Source organism: Dipodomys merriami, unplaced genomic scaffold (genome assembly GCF_024711535.1).
Source record: "Dipodomys merriami isolate MVZ:Mamm:240054 unplaced genomic scaffold, mDipMer1.0.p SCAF_120, whole genome shotgun sequence".
NCBI lineage: Eukaryota > Metazoa > Chordata > Mammalia > Rodentia > Heteromyidae > Dipodomys > Dipodomys merriami.
The window spans coordinates 507,297-522,862 of record NW_027202494.1 but is presented as its reverse complement, the minus strand read 5'-3'; positions in this window follow the sequence as shown (position 1 = coordinate 522,862).

Below are 15,566 nucleotides of genomic sequence, written 5' to 3'. Positions count from 1 at the left end.
CACTGGTAGTCTGTTGTCCCCTTTGACCTGCTCTGCTTTGGGAAGGAAACAAGTGATTCAAGAAACAAGACGAAAGTTCCCTGGGGTTTGAGATGATTATTTTTGAAATTGGTGGGAAATATGTATATATTTATTTTGGGTCCACCCAAGCTTTGAAACTTTAATATCTAAATTGCCTGGATTATACGAGTTCCCTTTCAAAATCACTGTCATGAAAAACATAACAAGCCTGCAGCGTGGTTTGGATCTGTCTCCCACAGCGTCCGGTGACGCGGTGGCTCTGTCCCAGGCCACGCAGCTGTGCCGTGGGCTGGCTGGGCGCCCCCCCCATCACCCACAGCCTGAGCACCAGCTCCGCCCGACGCCCTGTGCAGAAAGGTTCAAGGAATGCTAGGACTGCACAATTTATTATGCTAAACATTTCCCTCGGTTAAAAAAATAATAAATGGTCATCCAGCAAGCTAGGAGTGCCAAGCAGGCCATACCGGGCAAGGAGGAGACACACCCCAGGGCTGGCCGAGGAGGGGCCATTTTGCCCTAGTTTCAAATGTCTTTTGATTTTCCCCAAAGTGAGAACACAGGAAATGCTTTGTGGCTCTTGTTTTCCCAGGAGAGTTTGAACGCGGCGCCTCACGCTGACTTGGCTTGCTCAGCTGGAGCTCAACCACCTGGACTCTACCTCCAGCCCTGCTTCTTGGAGGTCATTTTGGACATGGGGTCTTTTCAGCAGTTGTGGGAGTTGCCTGGAGAGTCCAGGACAGCTCGACGGTGTCGTCATTCAAGCTGACACAGCCTCCCAGGGCCACAGGGGTTCAACCCGGTTCCACCGCTCCCACCCCACGCCATCTGCCTGACCATCCATCTGCTGCATTCTATACTGGCTCCTTCGATGTGTTTCAATTGAAGAAAGATACAGCGATGGAGAACACGGATTCAAACCTTCTGTCTTCTCCCAGTTCTCCTTTTTGTCAACGAGGGAATTTGCCTCAGGTCTGGGGCAGGCGTGACCGCGGGTGACCCCCTCCGTGCTGCCCGGCCTACAACCAGTCACCAGCCTTTCCCTCTTCCCCCCAATGTGTAGTCTCCCAGCTGCAGCTGTGAGTGACCACAGGCCCAGATCTGCCTGGCGTGGGCCCCAAGCCCACCTCCGCCTCGTCTGCCGGATGGGGCCAGCGGATGCAACCAGAGACATCCAGCCACTCGGAAGGGGCCAGGCAGTGAACGCTTGAGTCCCTGAATGACTGCATGGAGGCGGACGGGATGCCCGGGCTGCAGCATGAGTCAACACACTGACTAAGAGCCGGTGAAATGCTGTTTAGACCCTGCCCTGGTTCATTTTGCTTTCTGCTCACCCAGAATCCCTCTCTCCTGGTTCATGCTTCTACTTCCCCCATTAGGCCAGGGTCAAGGCCCTGCCCCTGCGCTGGGCTGAGCCCAGCGGCCCGGCAGAGCTGAGTGTCCCCAGGCCCAGCTTCACAGCCCGGGCCTCCTTTATGGCAGCTTCCCGCAGGCATCTTGGTTGTCTTCAGCAGTTCTGACCCCTGACATTCTCCACGCACCCCACATTCTCACTCAGGACATTCAAACGAAATGGATTCCTTTGACTACTGCATACCAACTACACGTTTCATTATTCCTGGGACTTTAGACTCAGATGGAATGGCTGGCATGATACGATTCCCAGAGATGAAGTTGTGGCATCAAGAGGAACATAGATACCTGATAATTTTGTTTTTGAGACAAGGTCTCATAGTCCAAAACTGGCTGTTGACTTCCGATAGTCCTGCCTGGGCCTCCCCAGCGCTGGGATTAAAGCATGAATTTTGGTTCTTCCCCAAGTGAGAACACAGCAAATGCTTTGTGGCTCTTGTTTTCCCAGGAGAGTTTGAACGCGGCGCCTCACGCTGACTTGGCTTGCTCAGCTGGTGCTCAACCACCTGGACTCTACCTCCAGCCCTGCTTTGAATTTTAAATTTTGAGAAATGTTACAGATTTGACCTCCGAGAGGCCCCCCTGCCCCGGACCCTGCATGGACACAGCCTGGACGTCCCAGCAGCACCAGACGTGAGGTAGCATGAAGCACCCAGGAAGCCAGGCTCGGCTGGGGTACACAGCCCAGCGCAGGCTCCTACTCTTGCCAATAAAAGGACAAGCCGACAGCCAAAGCAAGGTTACCCCTGAATCAGTAAGGCACCTGAACCCAAGCAAACACAGCTGGGGAAGGGAAGACACGTGTACTCCCAGCGGGTGTCACATGAAGGGCGGTGTCCGGCAGAGCCTGTGTGGCTCAGGGAGCGCTGGGCACTGGCCACTGGCCACCAGGGAAACATGTGGGGCTGCAGAGAACGCCATGGTTCAGGAGGAGGCCACGTGACGCCTTTACTACCTTCTGCAGTCGTAAATGTCAGCCTCGATTTAATTATCCGCCGCTTCCAGCCTGCCGTCCTTCCAGAGGGAGACGGCACGGGGGCTTCCCTGCCCGCCAGTCCTGTGAGGTCCGCTTGTTAAATGCGTACATCAGAGGCCGTCCCTGCACAGTGGGCATGGCCCTGGGCTTGGCTGAAGAAAGGCACAAGCCGACAGCTGATGTCCCTTGGCCCTGACGCCTCAGCATTCACTCTGGCTACTGAAGGTGGAAACTGGACGCTCTCTTTTCCCTTCTTAGAATCTATCTGGGCACTCAACGGCTGTCTTTAACCTCGAGAGCTCCAAGTTCCTCATCTACAAAAGGGCCTGGGACCCAGAGGTCAGCCCAGCACTCGACCAGGAGCGGCTGGGTTGGGTGCTGTGTGTGGGTTGGGGTACAGCCATCGCATGGCTTTCCCTGGCTTATAAGGCAGCCCTGACATCGGTGTACAAGCCCACCCGCAAGCCAGCTGCCTCTCCCTGGAGACCCTTGAGCCACCCTGACTTCCCGTGCCCCGCTGGAAAGAAGCACAGCTGATTCCTAGGCTCTCTGTGCAATGAGCTGACTCAAGGTCTCACCAGGCAGCTCTGCCCTCTCGCAGATGAGGAAGCCCAGGCTCCAGCAGGTCTTACTCTAGGCCCGCCAGGCTCCAGAGGCTGGGTCCGAACAAAGTCTGAACTAACCTGCACGCACCTGTGGCCCAGGGCCTTTGTGCGCTGCCTCGGATCCCAAGTTGTGCCATGTCAAACTGAGGGACAACGAACCACAGCCCTCAGGGCACTGGACCCCACCCCTCACGCGCACTGCGGCCAGCTGTGTCTTCTGCGGCCCAGGCAACTCCAGCAAGGTCTGCAGGCCTTGCCTCGGCCCTTCACGGGGCCCGCCTGCACGAGGTGGTCCCTGGGGTCTGAGGCGGCCGCTAGAAGCGTCCCCACGGGGGAGGTGTGGGTACACCGGCGCCTGCGTCCTGGCCTGGGTGCTGCTGTACCCCGGCACACGTCCGTGGCAGCCATGCCCCTCCCCCTCCAGTGTCCTGGGTCAGCCCCGGCCCGTCCTGGGCCACAAGGCACTGCAGCACAGCCCTCCGCTCCACGTCCCCCGGGGGCTGCCTGGGCGCCCGGGCTGGACAGAGGCGCAAGCCCGACCCGGGCCCAGTGCCGCTACCCAGACTAAACATCCTGATTAAACCCTCAAAGGTTAAGTGGGCAATTAGACAGCAGGGCAGGCTGCTCAGAGCAGGCCGGGGCCCCACCTCCCCCCTGCCCATGAGCGCGGGCTGGTGACCCCTGCTTCCCAGAGGAAGGCCCAGCAGGCGTGCCCCCAGCAACAATCGTCACAGCATTTGCTGACCCTGAGGGCTGAGCCTAGAGAGTCTGAGGTTTGAGATAAGAGAGACAGAGCCTCCCCCGCCTCATCCCTGCGTGAACAGACCCTGCCTTCCCATCCCCCACCTGGCCCCTCTTTCTTCAGGACACAGCCCCCCCTGTCACCCATACTGCCCTGCACCACCCCAGGACCATGCCTCAGCCGGAAGGCCCCGCCCCACTGTCCTCCACACCCAAAGGGACTCTCACTACAAGGCCATCCCCACATGCACAATCTCCAGACAGGAATCAAGACCACAGAGCCCGGGCCTGCGAGGACCTGGGGCTCAGGCTGTGCCCCTCACCTGCCTGTCCCCAGGGACACGGCAGCACCCCCCCCCCAGCCTTTGCCATCTGACCTTGCCCACCCAGGATGAGGGATACACAGTGGTGGGTGCCGGTGCCCACTGCCACCGCTGGCATTCGACTTAGTCCTGTGAGCCCTAGCAAGAACAGCTGGACAAGAAGAAAAGAGGCATCAGAGCTGGGAAGATGGCTCAGAGGTAGAGTGCTGGCCTAACATGCATGAGGCCCTGGGTGCAAATCCTCAGCACCACATACACAGAAAAAGCCAGACGCGGTGCTGTGGCTCAAGTGGTAGAGTGCTACCCTTAGCAAAAGAAGCTCAGGGACAGTTGCCCAGGCCCTGAGTTCAAGCCCCAGGACTGGCAAAAATAAAAAATAAAAAAAGAAGAGGTATCAAAGTAGAAAGGAAGGAAGGAATTGAACTCTTTCCATTTAATCCAGATGCTGCACTGTCCCTATTGGGCAGGGATGGGGAGCCCTTATTCCCCACTGAGGGAGGAATGAGCCTCATCCTCACTTCCGGCAGCCCCGGGCCGGAGTGCCCCGGACAGACAGGACGGGCAGGCACGGGAGGAGGCGCGGCCAGCCACCTGCTCTGCCCAGCTGCGGGGGAGAGGGGGAGGGCGGAGGCCGCAGGCCCCAATTTCTTCAAGCTCTGCGTGTTCACTCTCGAAGACACAGTGAGTGCGTCCATAATCCCATGAGGCTGTTTGGCCAAGTCACCCCTGAGCCGATCTCTATTTCTAAAGGGGACAAAGTGGCATCCAGGCCGAGGGGCTGTGACAGAGCTGCCAGCAAGCCTGAGCCTGGCCCAGAAGCTGTGGCGCCTGTCTGCTGAGTCCACCCTGCGGGCCACACTGGGACTGACCTGTGAGCCGACGGGGCGGCCTCCTGCCGGGACTCGGCGTTCCCGGTCCACAGAGAAGGAACCTGGCTCCCGCTCGGTCATTAGAGGAGCAGTGCTTGGTTACAAGGCTGTATAGCCAAGGAGAGGTTCAGGGCTGAACGGCGTCTGCGCTGAGTCCACTGCGGTGAGCAGAGGCGGCGTCCAGGCGTGGGATCGCTGCGTGGGATCGTGGGAGGGGGCAGCCCAGGCCCCTGCCTGCTCTCCTGCGCACGCGTGTGAGTGATGAGCGCAGACAACTCCCCCACAAGGCAGTGCCCTCCGGCTCCACAGGGGTCCTAGGCCCCCATGCGGGGAACACCCAGTGAGATGCCCTCAGAGACCCCGGGCGCCCCTCCAACAGCCACTGACCTTTCACCCCACTGGCCAGAGCAAAGACCACCGGGAAAGTGGGGGTCAGCCAGCAAGGGGTCAGCCCCCAGGAGGGTGATGGCATTTCCAGGAGGGGAGCCTGCTCCTGGGGGGTCTCTAGAAGGGGGAGGGGCACACAGGAAGAGCCCTGGGGCTGGAGAGCACAGAGGTGAGGAGGAATGGGGGGGCACTAGCCGGGAGGTCGCAGGAAGAAGCAGCCGGAGCCGCTGGGGAGGGCCGCTGGGGAGGGCCGCTGGGGAGGGCCGCTGGGGAGGGCCGCTGGGGAGGGCCGCTGGGGAGGGCCGCTGGGGAGGGCTGTGGTGTAGCCTGAGCCCTCCTGTCCCTGGGAAATGAGAGAAAGAAGGCAAGGGAACTGAGGGAGCAAGATGGAGAAGGACTGAGCAAGAGAAAGACGAAGGGGAAACAGCAAGACAGGCAAGGAGAAAGCAAAGAGACAGGAGGACGGGTGGGGACAAGGATGGAGAGGGGAGGATGGGCAGCAGGGAGGCAGATGACAGAAAGACGAGCAGCCAGAAAGGGAGGTCGCAGGCCCTGGTGGCACCCAAGCAGAGGAGCAGGGCCAAGCCTCCCACAGCCCCAGTGCTTCATGGGAAATTCCCACAGCCCCGAGGCTTCATGGGAAAGCCCTAGGCAGGCCAAGCTTCCCACAGCCCCAAGGCTTCACGGGAAATCCTTAGGCAGAGCCAAGCCTTACCACAGCTGCAAGGCTTCATGGGAAATTCCCACAGCCCCAAGGCTTCATGGGAAAGCCCTAGGCAGGCCAAGCTTCCCACAGCCCCAAGGCTTCATGGGAAATCATTAGGCAGAGCCAAGCCTTACCACAGCTGCAAGGCTCCATGGGAAATTCCCACAGCCCCGAGGCTTCATGGGAAAGCCCTAGGCAGGCCAAGATTCCCACAGCCCCGAGGCTTCATGGGAAATTCCCACAGCCCCAAGGCTTCATGGGATATCCCTAGGCAGGTCTAAGCCTTCCCACAGCTCCAAGGTTTCATGGGAAAGCCCCAGGTGGACTCCAGAGGACCCTAGGTTCTAGAAAAGCCCAGAACAAATGAGCTATCCTGGGAAGCTGGTGCTGAGTCAGATGCAGTGAATAGGGCCGGCCTTGCGCTCTGCTCTCCCGCTCCTGTCTCCTTCTCTGAATCTGTGTCTGTCTGTTGTTTTGTCTTTGTGACCCTTCCCTGTGCCTTCTCTCCGTCCCTTCCTCTGACGCACACCCTGTCTCTGTCTCTCTGTCCTGGCGGGATGCAGGACAGTGGAGCTGCTTTAGGAAGAGGTGGCAAGCCGGGCACTGTGGCAGGTTTGGTGACAGGGCTGCTCCTTGGCTCACTTGCCTCCCATCTTGGCAGCAATTAGGGCTCCGTGTATCACGATTCTTTGGCTCAATTTCTCATCTGAGAACACACTGGAGTGGAGGGCCTGGGCCAGGATAGAGACCTGGAGGGTGGGGCAAGAAATTGCCCTCACAGACCAGAGCCCGCTGCAGGAAACGGGAACTCTCAAGGGAGACAGGGCCAGAGGGGGACAGGCTGACCTCAGGCCATACTGAAGCGCAGCCTTGGAGTCAGACATCAGTTCAAATCCTGCTGCTGGTGTTTGACCTCAGCCTCCTTGGTCTCATCCATGGGGGCCATGAGACAGGCACACACGGCCCTGCAGACGGCTCCACCGGCTTTCTTTCCCTGCCATCCTCTTCCAATGACATGGCTGCTCAGGGCCCTGAGCATCACTGGGGCCCAGCATCTGCATCAGGCCCCTCCCCACCCCCCTCCTAGGGTCGACTTGGACCTCCAGTCCCAAGCCCAGGCACCGTTTCTGCCCATCCTCCACTCCCTGGGCCTGCGGGACCAGCCACCACCGCTGCCACGAACTGCAGCCCCGGTCCAGGAACCCCCCACGAGCCGCACAGGCAGGCAGGAATGCCAGGGCCGGGCCATGCAAGGGCGCCGCACCCCTCACTTTCCTGAGCTGGAGTGCAGGGCTGGGAACAGAGCACACAGGGCCGACGCAGGAAGCGCTGGCTCGTGCTGCGTGGGTACGCCTGGAAGCCACGGTGCTGAGTGAGAGGGGCACATCCCCGTGACCCCACGTGGGCCCCGCCCAGGCCAGCGCGGGGCCTCTGTCCCATCCTGTCAGCCAGCACCCCAGCCTGCCTCCTGGGTGGCATAGAGGGAACACGGCAGCCTCCCTACTGCCCCCCGTCAGAGTCAGGGGTAACCCCCCCAGCAGGGACAGCCCCTCTCCTTAATTACATTCACATTGCGCCCTCCAAGAGGACCGCAGGCCCAACGTGCTGTGTTTTAACCTCCTTGGCAAGTCTTGAGAAAACAACTTCACTAAGCAAAGACAAAAGCCTCGCTGTCCAAGCCCTGCGCCGCAAAGATGAGGTAGAGGGAGGAAACCAGAAGAAAATAAGAAGCGGATTCCATGGCCTCCTCTGTGGAGATAGCATTCCTGCCGTGGGATCCTCGCCTCGCGGCCGTGCAGCTCAGTGGCTCTGAGTGGACTTAAGAAACTGAGCAGCCGTCACCACTGCCTAATCCTCAACGTCTTCCTTGCCCGCCCGTAAAGAGGCTCCTACCCATGAGCACTGGCTCTACACCCCCGACACCCCCGACCTGGAATCGCCAGGTCCAAACATTTCCCAGGGGAACCATGTGACGTGTGGCCTTGTCACTGGGTGGCCTTTGTCTCTAGCGACCTGTGTTCATCATCATGCTTTCTAGGTGTATCCGGGTTGGAGTGTGTACCTTTTTAACAGCTACATAATACCCTCTTGTGGGATGTCTTAGTTTCTGTGCTATCATAAAATGCCTGATACTATGTAATTTATAAAGAAGAGAAATGTGTTTCTCATAGTCTGGGGTCTGTAAGTTCAGAGTCAAGGCGACAGGAGGCTCTGTGCCTGGAGAGGACGCTGTTTCCAAGATGCCACTGACCGCCGAGTCCTCACGTCGGGGAGAGGACAGAGTGCACACAGGGCCTGCGGCCTGGCCTTCCCTGCATGTGTCCTGGCTTCTGTGGCAGGGTGCCTGTTTACAGGACCAGAGGGCAGACCAGCCAGAGGGCGGGGCCCGGCCCAGGTAAGAAGGATGGTAGCCAGGACGGGCTGAAGAACAGGAGACACTCCACAGGCCTGACTCTCACTGTGAGGCTGTGTAAGGCGCAGCCATCCTCTGATGGAGGACGCCCTGACCCCAAGGAGCCCTGGCTCGGTGCAATGCTGAGGACGGAGGTGGCAGGGAGGTCAGGCTGGGGAAGGGGGTGGGAGATGGTCCGGGGGCCGTGGGGGGGCTGTTCTAGGAACCAGTCCCAGCTCAGAGAGCATCTGGTCCCCAGGAGCCCCAGGGTCCAGCTGTCCAGAGGGTGCCTGACCCTCCCTCCCCTCCCCCACCCCTCCGCCCCGCTCCGAGGATCCCATTTCCACCTGGGACCTCTGTCATGGGGGAAAAAGGAGCAAACTCCATGCTGGAGACCAAGGTCAAGGGTCCCCAGAGGTCACCCACCAGGAAACACTGGCTCGAGCGTGTCCTCACAGTCTTTGGGACGTAGCGATGAGGGCTGAGGTGCTGCGGAGGCCCGAGCAGAGGTCGGTGAGCGGAGGCCGTGTAAGGGGAGGTCGGTGTGAGCGGAGGCTGGTGTAAGGGGAGGTCGGTGTGAGCGGAGGTTGGTGTGAGCGGAGGTCAGGAGGTCCTGGAGAGGTGATGAACCATGGACTCAACCCCCGTGTGCAGACCGGCAGCCATGGCAACAATGCAGGACAGGATGCCAAAACAAGGAAACCTGTGCTTGGAAAAGAACCAAACCTTTGTTAACCAAATGTACCCCCCCCCCCCCCGTGTGTGTACACCTGACTTCTATTTCCTTTCAGAGAAGGTTCTGAGCCCTGGACCTCAGCGGCCACAGGTGGGGATTTCAGCCGCTCCCTGCGCTCCCCAGGCCGCGCCCCAGGCTGAGGATGGCCCCAGGGAAACCAAGGCAAGGTGCTGCCCAGGCCCCAGTGAAAACGCTCTCCTCTGGGCCTGCGAACCCTGCCCTCGCGAGCCAGCAAAACCCACCTAAGGAGAAAGCCTGGCGGTGGCTGGCACCTGGCGCGACCACCTAGCTCGCTCCTCACTGGAGGCCACGGACAGAGGCCACAGCCGGCCCCAAGGCTGACCTCAGGTCACCCACAGCCCCGCACAGTGGCCCGCGGGGGCGGGGGCGGGCCTCACACCGCGCGGCTCCTTATTAAACCCACTCTGAAGGGTCAGTGCAGACCCCGCTGGGGTCAAAGATGCAGCCGCGATTATAAATCAGCCGCCGGCTCGAGGACTTCGCTTCCACGTGTGTTTTATAAGCCTGGTGCCCCTTACTCTCGCTAAGTTGGTGCAAAGATCCTTATTTAAACTATAAATTGAATTAAAACTCACATTTAATATTTAGTTCTGGTGTGGTTCACGGTTTTATGGGCTCGGCTGTTGCCTTCCTATTTGCTTACAATGTTGTCCTTTCTGCTTGCCAAACCCAGGCTGCTCGAATGACGCAGCAGACGCCAAGTTATTAACAATTATTACCTTTTACAGTCATTTTTGGCCCTCGTATGCTGTTTTGGTGGTCTCATAATTTCAAAACAGGGACCTTTGAAATCTTACCCGAGACCAAATGGGCCTGCGGACGGCACTTCCTCTCTCCAGCCTGCGCCCTTCCATTTCCCATTGTCAAATGTTTTTCCACCGGCCCGGGCACCCAGCTGAGCTCCAGCCCCGCCCTGCCAGCGGGACAGACAGGGGTGCTCCGGAGGCAGCAGCCTTCCCAGGCAGAGAAGCCATGCCTCCTGCTGGGGGCAAGGGGCACAGATGCCAGCCCTGACATGGTGGCCTTCGGCGAGTCCCCTGGCCACGAGCTGGGTGCAGGCTGAAGTCCCCCACAAAACCTGTAGCCTCTCACCCAGCCCAGAAATGGCACACCAGAGCTTCCCTGGGCCTCTCAAATCTGGTCCGGTTGGCAGCCACGTTTTCTACCTTGAACAGGTACAGTACATGAGTGCATGCCTGGGGGGGGGGGGTAAACACATGTATACAATGACAGAGGACAGACAGAGCCCACTGGAGCTCAGGACTTCCCCGCCTCAGAGCAGCTCCCATAATCCGAGCTATTCAAGAGGCAGCCCAGGAACAAGTTAGGCTTCATCTCAACAAGCCAGCCAGGTGGGAGGATTCATGTTTGCAATTCTAGTGACAAAGGAGGGGTAGGAGGGTCACGGTGGAGCAGAAGGGCTGGAGGTGTGGCTCCAGCGGCAAGCACCTGCCTAACAAGTGTGATGCCTTGAGTTCAAGCCCAGAGCTAAAAGAAAAAGTCTTACAAAACCACATTTTCCTTAACGGATTTTGCTTGTTTAAAACATATATTTAAAGACGTATTTATTATGTATTTATACCTATATAATTTACACATTATATATTTAATGTGTTATGTAAATGTTTATAAAATGTTATGTAAATAATAAAGTGCATATGAATTTTATATACATATGTGAAAAAACAAAGCATGTGTTGTTCTTGCTTTTGGTCTTGTGATCTCCAAACTCAAGCACTTTGTTCTGAGTTTTTTTTTGGGTTTGGGGTTTTTTTGTTTTTGTCAGTCCTGGGGCTCGAACTCTGGGCTTGGGCGTTGTCCCTGAGCTCCTTTTTGCTCAAGACTAGCACTCTTACCACTTGAGCCATAGCACCACTTCTGGCTTTTTTTGATGATTAATTGGAGATAAGAGTCTCATAGGCTTTCCTGCCCAGGCTGGCTTTGAAGCACGATCCTCAGATCTCAGCCTCCTGAGTAGTTAGGATTACAGGCGGGAGCCACCGGCAGCCATCTGAGCAGAAGGAGCGGGGTGCGGGTCGGCATAGGTAAGGCTGGCTATGTGGGCTGTTGGTTTTCCTGCCCTGTTCTCTATTTCCATAGGAAGCTCAGGCTGTCTGCACACCGAGGGCCAGCTCTGCCCATGCGTGTTGTCCTCTGCCCACTGCTCACGAGAACGCATCCCACCAGGGGCCATCCCACAGCTGCCTCAGTAGCCCAATGAGTGCAAAGATCGATGAGCAAAACATGGCAAAATCTGCACCACGGAATACTACGCAGGCACAGCAAGAGACACCCTTCTGTTCAGTGCCACGGCATGAATGCACTTGAAGACCCTGGATGACAGTGTGCTCCACCGCCCCGTGGTGAGACATTTTCTTTTCTTACTGAACTCAGGGCTTCGCACGGCTAAGCAAGCACTCTACTACTCCAGCCACATGGCCAGCCTTGCGAAGTACTTTCTCGCAGTGGTTTTGGATGAACTTTCCAAGAATGCAGCTGCCATCTAAATCAAAAGATAACTGTAATGTGTTTGGCTCTGAATTGTCCAGAAACTCCAGACAAGAGTTAGTGTGTGGCCCTGCGTTGTGTCAGGACCAGAGAGCCCCTTCCAGGGCCACAACCTTCAGGGATGTTGAGGAGTCTGCCATGCATACACCACCCCCACCCCAGGCCTCATCTCCAAATCACACACTAGAAAAGAGGCCTCCCAGCGGCCTCCACAGAGCTTCCTTCCCCAAACTCTCCTACAGGAAGGAGCAAGCGCTTCTGCTTCCCGGTCAGGACCTCCGGCTGGTGACATACTGAAGTCGTGTCTGAAATGACCTTCGCAGAAGAGCTTCGGCACAGTGTCTGGGACTGTCTGCAGTGGTGACAAGGAAGCTCCACTTCAGAGTAAGAATGGGGCTGTTAGGAAGGTCTCACACGAAAGAAGGCCACTGGGTGGGACAAGGCCAAAATCTGTGTGCCGTGGACGCCGCTCTCCGGGAGCTCCATACACAAGCAGAGTCTCAGGGCATCAACCCTGTAGCTCCAACTTTGCTGGGTCCCTGAGAAAAGGGTTACAGAGGTGATAAGGACAGTACCGACAAACCACAAAGAGTCTGAACACTCTGCTGATAGGAGGTGCAGGCCAACGGAGCCAAGGCCTTCATGCCTGGAACTGCACGGCATTTATAGTACATCTACACAGTGCATCCATTTCAGTGTCTCTATATAGATATCCACATCATTCATAGGATAGTTACCATGTGTCTATACCATGGATAGTATATCTATACAGCACATCTATGAGTTTATCTACAGTATATCGATAGAGTAGCATATCTATAGAGCTTATAGTCTATCTATAGAGTATATCCATAGAGTTTATCCATAGTATTTCTTTGTATCTAGAGTGTCTACATCACTTACCTGTAGTATATGGTACGTCTATACATCTATCTATAGGGTCGCTATACAGCTTGTCTATATAGTATATCAGAGCACCCTGAGCTGGTACCTTGCTGCCCCTCTGCTGTGTGACCCTGGGCAGGGCAGGCCCCTCTCTGAGTTTTAGCTCTCCTGTCCACCCTGGAAGCATCTCCCTGACAAGGAGGGGCCCCAGGAGAGCCTTAGAAAGTGGGGCATCTCCTCCAACTCCCCCTCCCCTGTGGACTGGGAAAGGAAGGGGAAGGCAGTCATCTTCCTCTCAAAATCAAATGCCGCCTTTCTGTGCATCCCCCAGCCTGGTAAGGCCTCACAGCTCACACAGCAAGGCCATTTCTGGGGAGAGAACGAGGAAGAAGCAGAGCTTTTTAGCCAGTGAATAAAAGTGTCCTTTAACAGGCGATAATTATATACAGGAAGGCAATTAAGGTTTTGATCATTTAATTACCTTCCTGCAAACCCATCAAGAGAAAATATGGAGTGAAAACACCTTTGAGGGCCGGCAGCCACGTGAGGCTGATCAAAGGCCCCGGGATCCCCGGGCTCTGGGGGAGCTGACATGTTAATTTGTGCGGGCTGACCACCGTTATTAATAGGAGAAACGAGATGGAAGTATTTTTCCACAGTGGGGGGGCCACGTCATCATTTGATGTCTGGTGTTACAACAAACACAGTCTTGGCTTCTCCTGGACATAAATCCTGTGTGACCTTCCCTCGGCTTGAGTCAGGTCCAGCTTTGAGACTGGGCTCCACAGAGAAGGCACCCTGCTCAGGGCAGCCATTCGCACATCAACAAGACACCCAGAGAGGAGATCAAAGCAACCCCGCTTAGAAACCGCAGGATGGGGCTGGCGGGGCCTGGCACCTCGGGGCCAGAGCTGCCCACAGCTGGCCAGCCCACCACAGACGGCCACCGGCCTCTAGCCCAGCCACCCCGCCCGTCTGGAACCGTGCCTACCACCTGGGCCGGTGTTCCTTCGCATCTTAAAACTCGCCTCTTGGTTTGCCAGTCCTGTCTCCTCAAGTAAGGAGGAGCCGACATTCACGTGTCATGCCCATCGGCTCTGTCCAGCCCCAAGCTCCTCTGTCACCCCCCAGGGAAGTCCTCCTCAGGAGCACTGCTCTCCAGACCCCCACCATCGGCCCCGGCCGCACCCATCTGCTCTGCCCGAGACCTCTTCCCGTCCTGGGCATTTCACATGGACAGAACCATGTGACGTGTGGGCCCTGTGTGCGGGCGCGAGGGTTCTATACACTCCATCTGTGAGACGTGGCTGGGAAGGCGTGGGGGGGGCTCTCCTCCCTCCCAGCCCGTCCAACAAAATGGTTAGTCAAGAGAACCATCAAGAGGCGTGGGCCACTGGCTGGGCCGTCAGAATCTGAGGTCCGCCCTCGCCCAGCCACTCCCAGGACGCCTGTGTGTAAGGAGTGGGATGACCCTCACAGGGCACAACCCCCAGGCACTGTCTGGGCCAAGGCAGTTGAGAAACCATTTCTTAAAAGCACAGGTGGGGCGGGACGGAGGGGGGAGGGGGGCGGAGGAGTCGGGGCGCACAGGGTGGCAGGGAGGGAGGGGAGGGCGGAGGCTGGAGCTCGGCCCGTCCACCTGCTCTCTACTCCCCTGTGCCGGGCCGTCAGGAGAGACCGGGCAGGAAGTAACGGCGACCCTGGGCATGACCCAGAAGGGAGCACCCCCAGAGGTGCTCCTATCCCGAGGAGGCTGACAACCGTCAGACCTGCTCCCCGGTTCCTACTCACAGCACTTTACAACCAAGAGAATGTCAAGTCTGCTGTGTATCCAGCTGTGAATCAAAGCAACATGAAGCATGAAGCGGAAGGACTCTGCACAGCACTGACTGCCCCGCCCCGGTCTGACACAGGTGTCCCTGACCCTGAGACTCCTCTCCCACACAGCTGGCCCTGGCTCAGCCTGGGGTTCTGTTGGCATCCGGGGGAGCAAAAGACTTTCCTCCTGGAAAACAGGGAGGTTCAAGTTTGCTGGGATGTGTGGAGCCAAGCGTCTCCTGCCCCTGCCCCTCCAGTCCTGACTTCGGCGAGGCCGTCATTGTCCAGTCCGAGGAGTCCTGGCCCAGAGGAGACATGCGCGCGGAGGCCGGCAAAGCTCTACCTGGACTGGGAACTCCGAGCCTGAGCAGAGGGCCCGGGGCTGCTCTCTCGCAGGCCTGTGAACGCTCAGCCCGACACTGAGCTCCCCAAGGTGGCCTCCCAGCCTCCCGCAAACACAGCCAAGGGTAGAGGGCGGATACAGCCTCTGGCGCCCCCTCTCCTGGGGAGACCTCGGCCACTGTGGACACTTGGAGTCACCACACTGCATTCCTGTCCCTGACCCTGACAGATATCCACTCAGCCCCTGTGACACCAGCCCTTCCTGTGCATTCACAGTGACGCTTGGACAGATCATGCTGCTACTGGTGATGGTGGTGGTGGTGATGGTGATGGTGATGGTAGTGGTAGTGGTAATAGTGGTGGTAATGATGATGATGGTGGTGGTGATGATGGTGATGGTGGTGGTGGTGATGGTAATGGTGGTAGTAATATGGTGGTATGTAGTGGGTGGTAATGGTGGCGGTGACAGTAGTAATGGTGGTAGTTAACAGTGCTGGTGGTAGTGATGGCGGTGGTGCTGGTGGTGGTAATGGTGGTGGTAGTAATGGTGGTAGTAATATGGTGGTATGTAGTGGGTGGTAATGGCGGTGGTGGTGACGGTGGTGGTGCTGGTGGTAGTGATGGTGGTAGTTGATGGTGGTGGTAGTGATGGCGGTGGTGCTGGTGGTGGTGTTACACTCAGGCTCTGCATGCATTTGAAGGGACTTCCGGAACCCTCATGCTCAAGTCCTCTGCACAGAGCCCTCTCCCCTCAGCATTCCGGCAAAGCTCCCCACTGAGGGCCCAGGGGCGCCAGGCTTCATGACGTCACAAGAGAGGACAAGGG